Genomic DNA, 19,235 nt, shown 5'->3' on the forward strand with positions numbered 1-19,235 from the left:
ACTACTGTTCTTTGTCATGGCCACCTACGGTAAATAATTTTGTTTCTTGTCGTTTTTCATCTGTATTTTCTTGAACATCGTATGAGAAATTTTTTCTTTGATATCATATATTATAATGCTTTAAAGCTATATTTTCATGTCATGACATCCACTGAGCGTAAATACTTCAACTGCTTATTAATTTACCATTACGTATTATTTATCTATTATGTTTTTCCTGTCTACTGGAGACATTCATTGATTGAAACCTTACGTCGTTATAAAATTCCAGGCGAATATGTACCTAGATCGGAAATGTGTGACGATCCTATGTCATCCCGCGTCAATATAGGGGTTTTAACGCTTTATAATATTTATTATATTAAACTTACAGTTGTAAATGATACGTCAAATGAAAGAGCAACTCAAACAGTTTTACCAAGATCCTTATAAATATTCAAGGTGAGCACCATTTGTCACACAGCACACATAAAGTCTGTAGCTGAGCTCTTCCCAAACGTTGTAAATGTGTCTTCAGTGATTGTAGCAACAGCAACTTCAGTCCGGTTTCATAATTCAGGGAGGTCTGCTGGTAGCGGAGGCACGTACACACAATCCTTGATGAAGCCCCGAAGGAAAAAATTGCATAGCGTCAGGTCGCGTGAACGTGGAGGCCATGAAAAGTAAGCACTGTCATTGGGCCCCTTACAGCCTATCCAGCGCTTGGGGTACAGTGAAGTTCAACCAATCGCATACTTCGCTATTCCAGTGAGGTGGCGCACCATCTTGCTGGAAAATGAAGTTATCTGGCTCATCTTCTTCCAATTGAGGGAAGAGTCATTGCTCTAGTGTATCAAGGTAAGAAGTACAAGTTACGGTAGGTTCACCAAAATAGAAAGGCCCATGAGCTTCCTGCCGGGATACGGCACAAAAAACAGTCACTTTAGGGGAATGTCGTTGCATTTGTACCACCTTGTGAGGATTTTCTGAGCCTCAGATGTGCACATTGTGAGTGTTAACGTGTCCACTAAAGTGATCCAGAAAACCTTCATCGTCATGTAACGACATTTTGTTTGCGAAGTTGGCACGTAATCAATGGACTGCCGGCTTTAGAGCCTGTAATAACTGTAAACAGTAACGACGTAGCTGTTCGCGTTTTCTTAAAACTTTCCAAACAGTCGACATGGGAACTTGTAATTCAAGACTAGCCTTCCGGATTGATTTCGTTCGGCTACGAGTGAACGACTCTCACTCACTCAATAGTCTCTTCACTAACTCTTGGGCGTCCTATGCTCTTCCCTTCACAAAGGCAGCCGGTATCTTCAAATTGATGATACCATCTACGAATGTTATTATCACTTGGAGGATCACAACCAAATTTCAGCCGGAACGCACGTTGCACAGTAACTACAGATTCGGTCTTTACAAACTGCAAAACACAAAACGCTTTCTGTTCTCTAGTCGCCATCTTCGCTACTATATCTAGCGGTGTGCGGCAGAAACACTGCACGCTGCGAATGCGCAGTGGGGCCAAACACAACTGTTTGAAATGATAATTAAATGGACACCCTAGCTGCAAACAGGCGTTGATGTACTTCATTGGGGACATGTTGAAAACGTGTGCCCCGACCGGGACTCGAACCCGGGATCTCCTGCTTACGTGGCAGACGCTCTATCCATCTGAGGCACCGCGGGCACAGAGGATAGTGGGTCTGCAGGGACTTATCCCTTGCACGCTCCCCGTGAGATTCACATTCCCAACATGTCCACACCACTACATTCGTAGTGCGCCTAATAGATGTTTGCCCATCATACTCATTACTCGTGGCAGATTAAACTACCAAGTCCCGTACGAGTTCGGGCATTGCGTGTGCGTTCGCACAAGAAGGTCAATGGCCGGGAAGCCATATTTTAACTATATATGACGGTAGTATCTGTTCCCGGAAGAACAGTTACCGTGGATGACCATGCAGCTTTGCTAGAAATGAAATGATAATTAAATGGACACCCTAGCTGCAAACAGGCGTTGATGTACTTCATTGGGGACATGTTGAAAATGTGTGCCCCGACCGGGACTCGAACCCGGGATCTCCTGCTTACATGGCAGACGCTCTATCCATCTGAGCCACCGCGGGCAGGAGATCCCGGGTTCGAGTCCCGGTCGGAGCACACATTTTCAACATGTCCCCAATGAAGTACATCAACGCCTGTTTGCAGCTAGGGTGTCCATTTAATTATCATTTCATTTCTAGCAAAGCTGCATGGTCATCCACGGTAACTGTTCTTCCGGAAACAGATACTACCGTCATATATAGTTACAACTGTTTGAGCTGCTCTTTCATTTGACATATCATGTATAACTGTAAGTTTAATGTAATAAATAATATAAGGCGTTAAAACCCCGATATTAATTTATAAACACCCTGTATTTGTCATTCTTTGTGATATTCACTCGTAAACTTATCGATCTACTTCATCACAGAGCGTGTCCGGTTGCTTAGGTGGGTGGTAGCGTGCTTGGGTTCCATTCCCGGCCGGGTAGGAGATTTTCTGCGCTCGCGAACTGGGTGTTGTGTTATCCTCATCATCGGCCGCAAGCCACCCAATGTGGCGCCGAATGAAGTAAGACTTTCACTTGGCGGCCGAACCCGAAGGGACACCCCGGCCACCAGCGCCGTACGATCATTTCGTTTACTCCTTTTATCACAGAGCGTATCTTACGTTAACGCTACAGCCGCTGGATTAGCCAAGTGCAGCTTTTCAGAGTAATCGCTGCTAGCCTACAATGCTTTCAGTAGTAGTGATTTGTTTTTCTTAGGCACGATCTCTCAATGTGGCGGTCAAGGGCTCGAGACATTGCTAGACGGCAAGTGAAGCTCAGACGATGTACTTGCTGCTACTAGTTAATCCACTTTCGGTTTAGTTATTCGCGCCGCTTTCTGTTTAGCTTTTAAGGTTTCAGTGTGAAGCAGTGTACATACCGTGGCATGTGGATTATTGCTAAAACTTAGTGTCTTTCGAAGTGTTTGAAATGAGTAGAGGCAAAGGTGGAAAAATGGGCCCCTGCTGGTATTATGGGCCCCCTACATATTTGGAAATACAGGCCACGAATTCTAGCGGAGAGCACATGATCTACTAAAACTAGTTGCCAAACTTCACTGTACAGTGCGCAGACGTAGTAGCTGTCATGGTTTGTGCGTAGTTGTTCTATGAATTTTTTCGTTGTCATCAAAAGTTTGAGAGGTTAGTGTTTACTTGAATAAAACTCAAATTTCTAACATGTTATTAGTAGAACTAAGGTAAGGTACGTATTTGGCTTGCTGTTGGGATACCGTTTTACGTTAATTAACGTCGGTTGGGAACCAAACTAACCGTAGGCAAGATCGTTTTTCCCAAGATGGCGAGGGTGGATGTATGGGCCCCTATTGCTGCTGGTATTATGGGCCCCGTAAAATCTATCAGATATTGCTACTCTTTATGATTCAGATGCCTCGAACACATCTTGTACCCCCAAAAAAATCGAAACGGCAATCGTGGGACAAAGCAAATATGGCAAATGCTATTGTAGCTATTAAAGAGAAAAAAATGGGGTTGAAAAAAGTGTTCTACGCTCGAAAGGCTTTCCACCGGTTTTACCACATGGACTTGTGGACGAACTGGTTAAATATCTTCTCATTATGGAATCCAAATTCTACGGCCTTACCAGAAGTGACGTCAGGCGCATGGCCTACCAGCTTTGCACAAGAAATAAAAAGTTGGTGTTTCTGTCCCTGATGTTGACGACGCTGTATGTCTATTTTGTGAAGGACACAAAAGGTGAGCTTTGGGTCTAGTGTATAGCCTGTGAGATGTGGGCTCAAAACGAATGCGCTGGATGCGAAAAAGATGCTTATGTGTGTGACTATTGTAAATAGGCTAGGCGAGGGCTGTGAAAATCATTCCACCAGTAGACTAATTGACAATGTTCAGAGTGAATCTTTCTTTCATTATACAAAAAAATTAAATAAAATTATATTTTTCAAATTTTTGTTTCTTTTTATTTCAAACTACCTTGGGGCCCATATTACCAGCACAAATTCTTGACGCAACAAAATGCAGAGTATCAGGAAAAAAATAAAATTTTGTTTTAAATATTAAAAAGTTGGACCAAAACATGTCGTAACTATTTCCGGACATACTAGAGAAATGTTTTATGTTAATTTCAGGTGATTATACTAAAAATAAAAGGTGTTATATAAAAAAACAGAGTGGGGGCCCATTTATCCACCTTTACCTATAATAATTTCTGTAATAATCAGTACTGTTGGTGATTCGCTGACCTCAACAGCTCTCATTCGAATCCATCACGTCCGCTTCTTCAAACTATCAGTGAATGAAATAAATATACCGTTAACTTCTTGGACTGGAGAGAGGCAGCATCGTTTAATATGGTACACCTATCGGTCGTGTTATAAGTAGCTCAAAACGCAATTTCGTAATGGCACCTACTAGATCATTTTAGTCAGTCTGCCGATGTGTACTGTCGTATGGTTCAGACGAAACAGACGAGGTCCAGTAGAGGGGCTCTGTAACTGCCGACATATCTACACTCTCCATGCTTTAGGTAATGAATATTCTTAGACGAAATTGTGACATTTGTGGGGAAAGTAGAGGTGACTCAAACATTTACACCATGAAAGGAGTACAGGTTAGAGAAACCATGTTTGATACTCACTCCTGACATACTTTCACTAGTTTTGCTGCAGATAAACGATGAACGTCCAAATTACTCGGGAAAACAGATAATGTATGCAGGTCGGGTTAGTTGCAGTATGTCATACTGGTAATTATAGAGACCGCTCCATGTAATAACGGTCTTCAGTGCAACTAAATAACCCGTGTGACAAAGTCATAGAAATGGTTAAGCGTTTTTTCGCTATTTTTTCCTTCTTGTTAAGTCCATCTGTATTTTCGTGTGCGTGGAGCAAAGGGACCTACTCTCGTCTCGTGTAAACTCCTCAGTTAAATGTAAAGTATTATAATATAACTGCTCTGTTATTATTCACTAATGCCGTCGCTTTCTTGCCTTCCAGGGTACGACTAGCAACAGTTAATGACGTTTCAGAACCGTATTCTCAGTTCAGAAATTTCAAATACAAGTCTAGTTGTACCGACAGACCACAGACGTGATCAGCGTAAATTTTAACACCTTATTCCCTGAGTATACCCAGATGTTGGTGCCTGATTAAGACAGTGTTTTCTACTATGAAAACGCACGTAATCACATTCTCTTTAGTAACATGTTTCGGTTGATGTTCAAATGGATTCCAATACTATTCCAGGCTCCTGAAGGTCCCAATTACAATATTGCTGAGCGTCTGTTCTCTGTTTCACAGTATAAAACCTAGTTTACATTCGTTTCTTTGGTAAATCAGATGGAAATACGTTCCGTTCTGCATGGAAAATAATATATAACTCGTATGGAAACAATTTACGGTATTTGTTTTTATTGTTACAACAAGAACCGACATGTTAGATATCATCAAAGTTGTATTTTTCAAGTGCGTTTTGGTGTTTCCTCCATTTTCATCATTTGAAATACTCAAACTCATATTTTCTCGCCGGCCGCTGTGGCCGAGCGATTCTAGGCGCTTCAGTCCGGAACCGCGCTGCTGCTACGGTCGCAGGTTCGAATCCTGCCTCGGGAATTGATGTGTGTGATGTCCTTAGGTTAGTTAGGTTTAAGTATTTCTAAGTCTGCGGGACTGATGACCTCAGATGTTAAGTCCCATAGTGCTTAGAGCCATTTGAGCCTTTTTTATTTTACATTTTCTCTAGACCATAATGTGTTAACTACTCCTAACGCCATGTTTTGGCCCTACTTGCTATCAGATGGAAAATCAAAAAAAGATGCAATATATATGTTACTAATAATTCGTTTTTATCTGATCTGATTATGGTTATGACTGAAATCATAATGATAATACAGACACTGTGTTCTAGACAAAATCTGGGTGCCCCTACTAATAACCATCAAATGCTGTCTTATCCTACGTAGCTATAAGGAATATTGGAAAGAACGATTAACCCTCAAGTAATTTTTTATGTGAATTAAAGGTATATCGTTCGTGAAGGCTCAGGTCCAAAAGAACGGACCAGTGAAATGCTTGGAAGGACAGAGGAATGCCTTCTAAGAAACTGTCCTTCACCGTTCCCTTCAGGTCCGTCACGTTCCCTCCACATTCTCTTTCATTTGTTCTTGTTCTAGATCCGCCACTCCTAGTTCCCACTTCGGTCTCGTACCGAGCGAGGGGGCGCAGCGGTTGGCACAGTGGACTCGCATTCGGGAAGACGATGGTTCAAACCCGCGTCTAGCCGTCCAGGTTTAGGTTTTCCGTGATTTCCCTAAATCGTTCAAGGCAAATTGTGGGACGATTCCTTTGAAAGGGCACAGCCGATTTACTTCCCCACCCTTGATTCAACCCGAGCTTGTTCTCCGTCTCTAATGACCTCGGTGTCGACAGGACGTTAAACGTAATCTTTCCTTTAGTTCGGTCTCGTTGCAGTCCTGCTGTCCTCGTTCCCGCCTCAGTCTATAGTTCCAGTGCTCTCGTTCTCGTTCGGTTGGTATACATCTCTATGATATCTCTGCAAATCACACCTAAGGGCTTGGCGGAGTGTGTCGTTCCAGTCCTGCCATTTCACGTTCTCTTCTCGGTCTCGTTCAGCCGTTCTCATTTTTTATTTGGTTGTCTCTCGTTCCTCGTCCCAGCTACGCCGTTTTCCGTTCTGTTGTAAGTCCTTTCGTTCATTCCTTTCGTTCGTTCTTCTTCAGCTGAATTTCAAACTGTTCTCAAACTCTCGATTCTCATTTCCTTGAGTACGCCGTTCAGCTCCACGACTAGGAATATATAACATTGCTATGACTATGCCTTACAGTCAGCTCAAGATGTCCTGATTCGCAGGAACTCTTTTTCTTTTTTTTTTTTTATATGCTAGTGCGTATTTTTGAAAATGAAAGTTCCATATAGCATTTACAGACTATTCCTATGAATGGCAATTTTAAATTAGATGAATGTATCAAAACAATTCCCTGTTCCATTTTGAGTCAGAGATGATAATCCTTTGTATGCACTGCAGACCAGTCAGACTATTTGGAGTCCATTTTAATCTATTTCGTTCAGTCAAGTCACTAACTATTTTAGTTAGAGTCTTAGAAATTACTGTGTTCACTTGACTTTGATGTATATACACTCCTGGAAATTGAAATAAGAACACCGTGAAGTCATTGTCCCAGGAAGGGGAAACTTTATTGACACATTCCTGGGGTCGGATACATCACATGATCACACTGACAGAACCACAGGCACATAGACACAGGCAACAGAGCATGCACAATGTCGGCACTAGTACAGTGTATATCCACCTTTCGCAGCAATGCAGGCTGCTATTCTCCCATGGAGACGATCGTAGAGATGCTGGATGTAGTCCTGTGGAACGGCTTGCCATGCCATTTCCACCTGGCGCCTCAGTTGGACCAGCGTTCGTGCTGGACGTGCAGACCGCGTGAGACGACGCTTCATCCAGTCCCAAACATGCTCAATGGGGAACAGATCCGGAGATCTTGCTGGCCAGGGTAGTTGACTTACACCTTATAGAACACGTTGGGTGGCACGGGATACATGCGGACGTGCATTGTCCTGTTGGAACAGCAAGTTCCCTTGCCGGCCTAGGAATGGTAGAACGATGGGTTCGATGACGGTATGGATGTACCGTGCACTATTCAGTGTCCCCTCGACGATCACCAGTGGTGTGCGGCCAGTGTAGGAGATCGCTCCCCACACCATGATGCCGGGTATTGGCCCTGTGTGCCTCGGTCGTATGCAGTCCTGATTGTGGCGCTCACCTGCACGGCGCCAAACACGCATACGACCATCATTGACACCAAGGCAGAAGCGACTCTCATCGCTGAAGACGACACGTCTCCATTCGTCCCTCCATTCACGCCTGTCGCGACACCACTGGAGGCGGGCTGCACGATGTTGGGGCGTGAGCGGAAGACGGCCTAACGGTGTGCGGGACCGTAGCCCAGCTTCATGGAGACGGTTGCGAATGGTCCTCGCCGATACCCCAGGAGCAACAGTGTCCCTAATTTGCTGGGAAGTGGCGGTGCGGTCCCCTATGGCACTGCGTAGGATCCTACGGTCTTGGCGTGCATCCGTGCGTCGCTGCGGTCCGGTCCCAGGTCGACGGGCACGTGCACCTTCCGCCGACCACTGGCCACAACATCGATGTACTGTGGAGACCTCCCCCCCACGTGTTGAGCAATTCGGCGGTACGTTCACCCGGCCTCCCGCATGCCCACTATACGCCCTCGCTCAAAGTCCGTCAACTGCACATACGGTTCACGTCCACGCTGTCGCGGCATGCTACCAGTGTTAAAGACTGCGATGGAGCTCCGTATGCCATGGCAAACTGGCTGACACTGACGGCGGCGGTGCACAAATGCTGCGCAGCTAGCGCCATTCGACGGCCAACACCGCGGTTCCTGGTGTGTCCGCTGTGCCGTGCGTGTGATCATTGCTTGTACAGCCCTCTCGCAGTGTCCGGAGCAAGTATGGTGGGTCTGACACACCGGTGTCAATGTGTTCTTTTTTCCATTTCCAGGAGTGTATATTATTTACCTAACAGGGGGACCGTCTCCCTTCGATTATCTTCATACTTATAACATTTAAAGGTCAACGTCTAGATATCAATTTCCTAAAGCAATACGACGCAGTCCTCACAAAACTCGGAAAATCGGCTTTCAAGTGTGGAAGATTTTCGAGCTCTCTCAAGTAAAAGACATTCTAGATTATCAACGTAAAAAAAGCGTGTACCGCAGAAATTTTGTAACGTTAAGGTCGCTAGTTCGAATCTCATGAACAGCAATATTTTTTTTTTACTTTTACTTAATTTCCATGTACGAGGGCGGTTCAGAAAGTAACCTCCGATTGGTCACAGTGCGGGTTGTGGGGGGAGTAGCGACGCCATCTGTGCGTTCACGCACTCAACAGGTCAGTCGGCATCAAGCCGTGGTCGAGTGAACGTCGTACCTGCGCTAGTTTAGTTTTTGTGGCAGTTTGAAATGTGTGCTGCAATAGAAAACCCCGCCAAATGTGAAGTGCGTGCTGTCATAAGGTTTTTTACAGCCAAAGGATATTCTGCAGCATCTATTCATCGTGAGCTTTGTGCCGTGTACGGACCAAGAGTTATGAGTGAAGGAGTTGTCCGTGAATGGGTACGTTTATTTAAAAGTGGACGAGAAAACGTTCATGATGAAGAGAGGAGTGGTAGACCATCATTGGTGACTGACGAACTCGTTCAGACAGTTGATGCAAAAGTTCGTGAAAATCGACGTTTCTCAATGTCGGAGTTGTCTACTGGTTTTCCACAGATTTCTAAGACTCTCTTGTACGAGATAGTGACAGCAAGATTGGGTTACCGTAATTTCTGTGCACGATGGGTGCCCAAAATTCTTACCGACCACCACAAAACTCAAAGAATGGCCTCTGCATTAGACTTCGTCACGTTATGAGGACGAAGGAGAACCATTGTTAAACAGAATCGCGACCGGTGACGAAACCTGGATTAAGTACGTGAACCCTGAGACAAAAGAACAATCAAAGATGTGGGCACATTCAAATTCGCCTACCAAACCAAGAAAAGCCTCGCAAGATTTTTCTGCCAGAAAACTGATGGCAACGGTGTTTTGGGATGCCAAAGGGGTGTTGTTGGTTGAATTCATGGAACGTGGTACGACCATTAATCAAGACGTGTACTGTGAAACAATAAAAAAGTTACGACGGGCTATACAGAAGAAACGCCGTGGTATGCTGACTTCCGGTATCGTTTTTTTGCACGATAACGCCCGTCCTCACTCTGCTCGCAGAACAACGGCCCTTCTTGAGTCCTTCAAGTGGGACGTTATCAACCATCCACCTTACAGCCCAGACCTGGCGCCAAGTGATTATCACCTCTTCATGCATTTGAAGAAATGGCTCGGGTCACAGCGGTTTGATGACGACGAAGAGCTCAAAGATGCGGTCACAGGTTGGCTCCAGGCACAAGAGGGTGATTTTTATGCAGAAGGAATTTCAAAGCTTGTGAAGAGATACGATAAGTGCCTCAATCGCTATGGATACTATGTAGAAAAATAGTGCAAAGATGTAGTTGTAAGATGTATATATTAAAATATTTTTATTTAACTTGGTGTATTTTTTTTAAATCAACCGGAGGTTACTTTCTGAACGGCCCTCGTATATTAAAGAATGGAAATTTTAGTTAACGAAGATCATTTTTTTTACAAAACAAATGGCTCAAACACCTCTGAGCACTATGGAACTTAATCTGAGGTAATCAGTCCCCTTGATCTTAGAACTACTGAAACCTAACTAACCTAAGGACATCACCACACATCCATGCCCGAGGCGGGATTTGAACCTGCGACCGTATCGGTCGGGCGGTTCCAGACTGAAGGGTCTAGAACTGCTCGGCCACTGCAGCCGGATAATTTTATCTTATAGTTTTTAAGAATAGTCTCTTTTCAGTTTTAATATCTGGTTGTACGGAAATAAAGAAATGAACGGATCACAAAGATGAATGATTTTTTCCATCTCTAAAGTGAATTACATATTGAGTGTCGTTCGCGATTATACGGTACATAACCTGTAATCAGTTTCTCAGATTGCCATCAATTCTTTGTTTGTTATAGAAAGAAAAGCTCGTGCTTACTTTATAAAAGCTGAGAAACAGCTGCTGGTTTTTGGAGCTCGTGGTCCTGTTACCAATTAGTAACTGGAGAAAGTCTGACGCGAAGAAAGGCCTGTGACCACGCCCTGGTACGCACGGGACTGCGGAATCCCGGGAGCAGCAGGGCCAACGCTGGCGGAGCAACTTTGATTTCTCAAGCGGCGCCATTACAGGGGCGAGGCCTGGCACACAAAAAGTCCCATCCGTCGACCGAGAGAGGCCTTTAATATTCGAAAGGGCGCCCTCGGCGAATCTGCGTCCGCCTGCCATCCCGGCCGTAAAGAGACATTGCTACCCAAAGCAGCTCACAGCGCCCAGAAAGTCAAGGCTGAGGTAATACGGGCGACGAAATTGCTCCGACGCAGCGAAGACGACTATAAAATTTAAAATTTGTGTGTATGTTCTTTTTGTCGCTGCTATTGTCTGACACTAAGGTGACTTTGGAAATGAGTGTATGGTATTGTTGGCCGGGAGGCCCCATTCGGGGGAGTTCGCCCGCCGTATTGCAAGTGCTTTTTAGTTGACGCCAAATCGGCGACTTGCGATCCAGTCTCCTGTCGTGAATCGAACCCGGGCCCCCTGCGTGATAGGCGGTAACGCTACCGCTACGCCGGCCGCCGTGGTCTCGCGGTTCTAGGCGCGCAGTCCGGAACCGTGGGACTGCTACGGTCGCAGGTTCGAATCCTGCCTCGGGCATGGATGTGTGTGATGTCCTTAGGTTAGTTAGGTTTAAGTAGTTCTAAGTTCTAGGGGACTGATAACCAAAGCAGTTGAGTCCCATAGTGCTCAGAGCCAACGCTACCGCTACGCTTTTTTTTTAACTCATTTTTTTCTATTTTGTTCGTTGTATATGTTCGGGGCGGACGTCTCATAACAGCCGCTCAGGTTGTTCGTTCATCCGTTCACTCAGTTGTTTTATTACAGAGCGTAGTTAGCCCTCTGTCCGAACACGCTGAGTTACCGTGACGGCTACGCTAGGGAGGGGGACGCTGAGGTGATAAAAGTCATGGGATAGAGATATGCACTTATACGGATGGCTGCAGTATCACGCACACAAGGTATGCGGATAGCTGCAGTATCACGTACGCAAGGTATAAAAGGGCAGTGCACTGGCGGAGCTATAATTTGCAGTCAGATGATTTATGCGACATTTTCCGTCGCAACTATGGCCGCACGACGGATATTAACAGACTTCAACGCGAAGTTGGAGCTAGACGCATGGGACATTCCATTTCCGAAATCGTCAGTGAATTCAGTGTTCCGAGATCCACAATGTCCAGAGTCTATCGGAATTACCGATTACCTCGCACTACAGGCAACGATGTGCGCGACGGCCTTCAGTTAACGACTGAGAGCAGCGGCGTTTGCGTAGACTTATTAGTGCTAACAGACAAGCAACACTGCGTGAAATAATCGCAGAAAAATATGGGAGGTGCGACGAACGTATCCGTTAGGACACTGCGGTGAAATCTGGCGTTCATTGGCTATGGTAGCAGACGATCGAAGCGAGTGACTTGGCTAACAGCACGACATCGCCTACAGTGTCTACTGACTGGTTTGATGCGGCCCGCCACGAATTCCTTTCCTGTGCTAACCTCTTCATCTCAGAGTAGCACTTGCAACCTACGTCCTCAATTATTTGCTTGACGTATTCCAATCTCTGTCTTCCTCTACAGTTTTTGCCTTCTACAGCTCCCTCTAGTACCATGGAAGTCATTCCCTCATGTCTTACCAGATGTCCTATCATCCTGTCCCTTCTCCTTATCAGTGTTTTCCACATATTCCTTTCCTCTCCGATTCTGCTTAGAACCTCCTCATTCCTTACCTTATCAGTCCACCTAATTTTCAACATTCGTCTATAGCACCACATCTCAAATGCTTCGATTCTCTTCTCTTCCGGTTTTCCCACAGTCCATGTTTCACTACCATACAATGCTGTACTCCAGACGTACATCCTCAAAAATTTCTTCCTCAAATTAAGGCCGGTATTCGATATTAGTAGACTTCTCTTGGCCAGAAATGCCTTTTTTGCCATACCAAGTCTGCTTTTGATGTCCTCCTTGCTCCGTCCATCATTGGCTATTTTACTGCCCAGGTAGCAGAATTCCTTAACTTCATTGACTTCGTGACCATCAATCCTGATGTTAAGTTTCTCGCTGTTCTCATTTCTACTACTTCTCATTACCTTCGTCTTTCTCCGATTTACTCTCAAACCATATTGTGTACTCATTAGACTGTTCATTCCGTTCAGCAGATCATTTAATTCTTCTTCACTTTCACTCAGGATAGCAATGTCATCAGCGAATCGTATCATTGATATCCTTTCACTTTGTATTTTAATTCCAATCCTGAACCTTTCTTTTATTTCCATCATTGCTTCCTCGATGTACAGATTGAAGAGTAGGGGCGAAAGGTTACAGCCTTGTCTTACACCCTTCTTAATACGAGCACTTCGTTCTTGATGGTCCACTCTTATTATTCCGTCTTGGTTGTTGTACACATCGTATATGACCCGTCTCTCCCTATAGCTTACCCCTACTTTTTTCGGAATCTCGAACAGCTTGCACCATTTTATACTGTCGAACGCTTTTTCCAGGTCGACAAATCCTATGAAAGTGTCTTGATTTTTCTTTAGCCTTGCTTCCATTATTAGCCGTAACGTCAGAATTGCCTCTCTCGTCCCTTGGACCCTAGACAACTGGAAAACGGTGACCTGGGCAGGCAAGTCCCGATTTCCGTCGGTAGGAGCTGGTGGTAGGATTTGAGCGTGACACTGACCCGACTATGCCGTAGACCTAAGTTGTCAACAAGGCACTGTGCAAGCTGTTGGTGATTCCATAATGGTGTGCTGTGTTTACATGGAATGAGCTGAGTCTTCTGGTTCAACTGAACCAATCATTGACTAGAAATGGCTGTGTTCGGCTACTTGCAGCCGTTCATGGACTTCATGTTACCAAACAAGGATGGAATTTTTATGCATGGCAATGGGCCCTGTCACCGGATTACAGTTGTCCGCGACTAGCTTGAAGAACATTCTCTACAGTTCGAGTGGACGATTTGTTCACCCAGATCCCATCGAACATTTATGGGAGATAATCAAGAGGCCAGTTCGTGCGGATAATCCTGCACCGGCAACACTTTCGCAAATATGGACTGCTACAGAACATGGCTCACTATTTCTGCAGGGGACTTCCAACGACGTGTTGAGTCCATACCTTGTCGAATTGCTGCACTATGCCTGGTAAAAGAAGGCCCAAGACGATATGAGGAAGAATCCTAATGACTTTCGTCACTTTATTGTAATGTGGCAAAAGTATCTTTTTGACCGGTGCAACATTCCCGAGAGCCAAAGAATTACCTCGATGAAATTTTAGCAGTACACTTTTCATGTTCTTGCTTGAACAACGATTTTTGATTTTGATGATACTGTTTGCCACTGTCTGTAACTGTACATTGAACAGCCGAAACATTATGACCATTGCCCTTCGCGACGCTGGATGCCATCTGGTTGCGTTGCGGACACGTAACAAAAAAATAAAAAAAATAAAATAAAAAGTAGCCAACAACTGTGTCCGAGCGGTTCTAGGCGCTTCTGTCAGGAACCGCGCTGCTGCACGGTCGCAGGTTCGAATCCGGCCTCGGGCATGGAAGTGTGTGATGTCCTTAGGTTAGTTAGGTTTAAGTAGTTCTAAGTCTAGGGGACTGATGACCTCACATGTTAAGTCCCATAATACTTAGAGCCAGTTGAAACATTTTTGAAAAATATGCAAACGGAGCGCACAAGAACGGGGGATGACCCTAGCAAAGATACAGACTGCAAATGGGGAAATCCATTCAGATGAGCGACTTTGACAAAGGACAGATTACTATTACGCAGAACGAGTATCTCGAAAACGGCGAAGCTGATTGAATGTTCATGTGCGATGTCGTGAGCACCTACGAAAAGAGGTACGACAGTGAAACGAGCACTAGGTGCTAAATCACTGGAAGACCACGACTCTTCACAGAACTCGGAGTTTGGAGGCTTGTCTGCTCTGTAAAGTAGCATAAATGGTGATCTGTGGCATCTCTGCCGAAAGAGCAAAATACTGGTGCACGCACAAGGGTTTCGGAGAACACTGTTCATCGTACATTGTTGGGCATGGATCTCCGCAGCAGACCACACCTACGCGTTCACATGTTGACCCAACGACACTGTGGCTTAGGTTTGCAGAGGGACGGTGCCATCGGCATTTGACCGTCGATTAATGGAAACGTGTCGGCTCTTCTGGTGAATCACATGTTTGCTACAAAAATTCAGTGGTCATCTCTGGTGGTAGCAATACCATGCTGTGGGAGACATTCTCCTGTGCTTGGATGTTACCTGTGGTGCTGACTGCAGAACGATTCACCTGCTGCTCATTTCACATAAGAATATTGAGGATAAGCTAATAGAGATTGCGGAGGCATATATGCAGTCGTTATTCCTTTACTCCACTTGCGAGTGACTAGAAGCGGTACAGGATACCCTCTTTCACCCACCATAGGGTGACTATGTGAGTATGTATGTATATACAGATGTAATCGAGGACACGCTGACAGCTGCTAACCACCTGCATCCCTTCAAGCTTGAATCCTGAAGCGATGCAGTCCTTCAACAAAGGAAATAGCTTACAATACGTTAGCTCGTCCAGTCTTAAGAGCATTGTTCGTCTGTATGGGACCCATACCAGTTGGGTCTGATTTAAGAGACTGAGAAGGTCCAAAGAAGACCGGAAAGATTCGTGGGCTGGTACATTTAGCCATCGTGAGAGAGTTATAAATCTCATAGAAAGTTTGAAGTGGGACACACTTGCAGATAGACGGCGCGGTAAGCGGAAGAGGCTACTCACTAAATTTCGAAATCCGATTTTCGCCGAGGATGCAGAGCATGTATTATCACCACCAACTCTGAAATCGCGCAATGATCACCATTCAAAGATAAGGGAAATTAGAGCGTGTACTGAGGCGTTCAGACAGTCGTTTTTCCCTCGCGCGATCCGCGAGTGGAACAGACGGGGGGAAATATGACTTTGGCGCGAATTGTGCGCTCCGCCACACACCGCTAGGTGGCTAGCGGAGTATATAGGTAGATGTATGTAGATATGTAAATGTAGATGTCTTCCCCGAATGCGATGTCGCTTTCAGCAGTATAAGTAACCGTGTCTAAGAGCCATAACCACGCTACAGTAGTTTGAGGAGCGTTATAGTGAACTCACGTTGATCTCTCGGGGGCTAAATTCGCCTGATGTAAATACTACGTAACCCCTCTGGGTCGCTATTGAGCGCCATCACCACTTACGCAAATCCGCGGCCTGTTACTTACGCTAGTTACATGACGTGTGCGTAGACATCTAATGCCACATACCTCGAGCCGGCCGCGGTGGTCTCGCGGTTCTAGGTGCGCAGTCCGGAACCGTGGGACTGCTACGGTCGCAGGTTCGAATCCTGCCTCGGGCATGGATGTGTGTGATGTCCTTAGGTTAGTTAGGTTTAAGTAGTTCTAAGTTCTAGGGGACTGATAACCACAGCAGTTGAGTCCCATAGTGCTCAGAGCCATTTGAACCATTTGAACCACATACCTCGACAAACCTACCAACAAACAAAATCCCTGATATCCAGAATCAGTGACGTATTTCGTTTCAAAGACGGAAAAACAAGCTGTTACGTAGGTGTCATAACGTTTTCGCTCATCTGTATAATTAAGATACCAACGCCTCAGTGAAATACAGGGTGGTCGGAAATTCCCGTTACAGACTTCTAGGACTTGTAGAGGGGAATGAGTACATCGTATGTTGAATAGAAACCCATGTCCGGAAACGTCGTCCAACGAGACTATTGAGCGTCCAAGTTATAAGCGAGGGCGTCTGTAAATGTATGTGTACACGGGGTGATTCCGTGACGATGTTACAGAGTTTCTAGTATGATGGAGAACGATAAATGTATTAATCTGAAGTAAGGATTCCTGTGCCGGAAACGAACAAGTCGAAAGTTATAAACAAAAACCGTTATGATGTCGCTGACAGTTGAATACATGTACCGGTTCTTGTGTTGCGAAGAGTGTAGGGCTGGTAACTTTCAGTAGTGTTAGTGTGGACAAAAACGAGGAAAAATGTCGAATAAACGTGGTCTCTAAATTGCATACCTGAGGAACTAAGACGAATGGTTCATATTCGCTAATGTGAAACACGTCTCCTCTACTGAGCAAGTGTTCATAGCTGTTAAGGTACACACTTTAGAAGCCACGTTTACTGGACATTTGTTCTCGTTTTTGCCCTCACTACCACCACCGGAAGTTACTAGCCCTACACTCTTCACAACACAAGATCCGCTACTTGTATTCAACTGTCAGAAGTATCAGAACGGTTTTCGTTTATAACTTTCGACTCGTTCGTTTCCGGCATAGGGATACCTACTTCAAATTAATACATTTATCGGTGTCCATCTTCCTAGAAAATCTGTAACATCGTCACGGAATCGCCCCGTGTATACGTACATTTACAGATGCCCGCGCCTGTAACTTTGACGCTCTGTAGTCTCGTTGGATGACGTTTCCGAACATGGGTTCCTATTCAAAATACGATGTGCTCACTCCCCTCTACAAGTCCTATCAGTCTCTAACCGGAATTTCCGACCACCCTGTATAGCAGGTACAAGAAAACAGTCTGTTTAAAAAAAACAATCGCAGCCCATCCAGAGTATTTGACAAAAATTGGTTGGCATGGTGTTAATTATTGTAATTTACCGAATAAGCGCCTCGCTCTAACAAGGGGAGGCCGCCAATTGTGAAATTCAGATTCGATTCATACTGCGCATAATAAAAGCTCATGGCCAGAGGTGTAATGTGGCAAAGCACCAAGATGCACTTCTCAGCCGTTGTCGAGAAAATCGACAGTTAAAAGAAACCGTTGCGGTGAAATACTCCCTACGATTAATAACTTCCTACAGCGTCGTGGTGCAGCGGTAAGCGCTCGGGTTTGTAATCCGAAGGTCGCCGGATCGAATCTCGCGCCATACAACCTTTTTTTTTTAGTATTTGTTTTTTGTAATTCATATATATATATATATATATATATATATATATATATATATATATATATATATATATATATATATATAATTCCCGGCAATCAGTTGCAACAATTATGCATATAATAAGTTGTTGAAAGTCGTTTGTCGTGGAAAAACTGCCGACTTCGAACATCATTATGTTTTCAGCAAACAAAGTTGTATTTCACAAATGTTATTAATTGTCTTCATAATGTTAACCACGTATAGTTAACGGAAGACGTAGAAACGATATTCCGAAACGAATACGTATAGCGTAAGTCTAACGTTCGAATTAGAATAGAGACCCCACGAACACAAATTTGCTGTGGCAGGTATGAAATACAAACTCCGTTACTCGCTCGTTTCACTTGAAGAACAGACGTTGAATGGGCCGAAACGAGCCGCCGCATAACAGCGTAGTTGCCTGCTTAACTTCTAAAGAAGGTAGATGCGGTCCCTAGCGCAACTTATAACATCGTCGAAAATCAGTGCGGACGGGAGAGCTTTGGTACACCCTGTTAAACAAACGGAAAAATCGAGGCGGTACAATTGGAGAGCGATCCGCCTTCACCAACATGCATAAGCAATTCATTAATAGTATCGGATCGAATCTCGCGCCATGCAATTTTTTTTATAATTAGTTTTTTGTAATTCAAATATATATATATATATATATATATATATATATATATATATATATATATATATATATTTGAATTACAAAAAACTAATTATAAAAAAAAATTGCATGGCGCGAGATTCGGTCCGGCGACCTTTGGAATACGAATCCAAGCGCTTACCGCTGCGCCACGACGCTACAGAAAATCATTAATCGTAGAGAGTATTTCACCGCAACGGTTTCTTTTAACTGTCGACTTTCTCGACAACGGCTGAGAAGTGCATCTTGGTGCTTTGCCACATTACACCTCTGGCCATGAGCTTTTATTGTGCGCAGTATCGAATCGGAATTTCGCAATTGGCGGCCTCCCCTCGTAAGATAAGAGTCAGTACAAACACTAAAAATTTATTAAATTCTCCCAGAAGGTTAAAATTCTCTTCACCCGGAATTTCCTTTAAATCCCAAGTGCTTCGTTAAGGAAGGCTCTGTAACCACTTGGCGTGCTCCATATTCTGAACTTTATTACCCACTGAGTTGCACGCGGATACAGGGTTTAGTGCGTACCACCAGCAACTGTGTATGTTGACAGTTTTCACACGCGTTAAAAACATCGCGTAGCCCCAACAACTGTGTAAGTTGACAGTTTTCACACGCCTTAAAAACCTATTTTGAAACGATGTAAATAGGCTGAAACTGATTCCCCCATATACGTTAAGAAAAAAAGCGAAAAACCTCGAAGGAATTGTCCAAATGGTGCGGAAATCTGTTGATGTGATGTACATGTACAAACAAATGATTA

At 44.5% G+C, this 19,235-nt stretch overlaps 1 protein-coding gene and 1 non-coding gene across 2 annotated transcripts in view; both read right to left on the reverse strand.

Moving 5' to 3' along the window:
- The window catches only part of LOC126244919 (GTP-binding protein Rhes-like), a 509,501-nt gene that overhangs the window by 367,256 nt on the left and 123,010 nt on the right, over positions 1–19,235 (reverse strand). The gene's annotated exons all lie outside the window — the stretch shown is intronic.
- Positions 2,041–2,115, reverse strand: Trnat-ugu (transfer RNA threonine (anticodon UGU)). The gene has a single exon. It is a non-coding gene; the product is annotated as a tRNA-Thr (tRNA).

The sequence above is a fragment of the Schistocerca nitens genome, chromosome 1 (assembly GCF_023898315.1).
Source record: "Schistocerca nitens isolate TAMUIC-IGC-003100 chromosome 1, iqSchNite1.1, whole genome shotgun sequence".
NCBI classification, from domain to species: Eukaryota; Metazoa; Arthropoda; class Insecta; order Orthoptera; family Acrididae; genus Schistocerca; species Schistocerca nitens.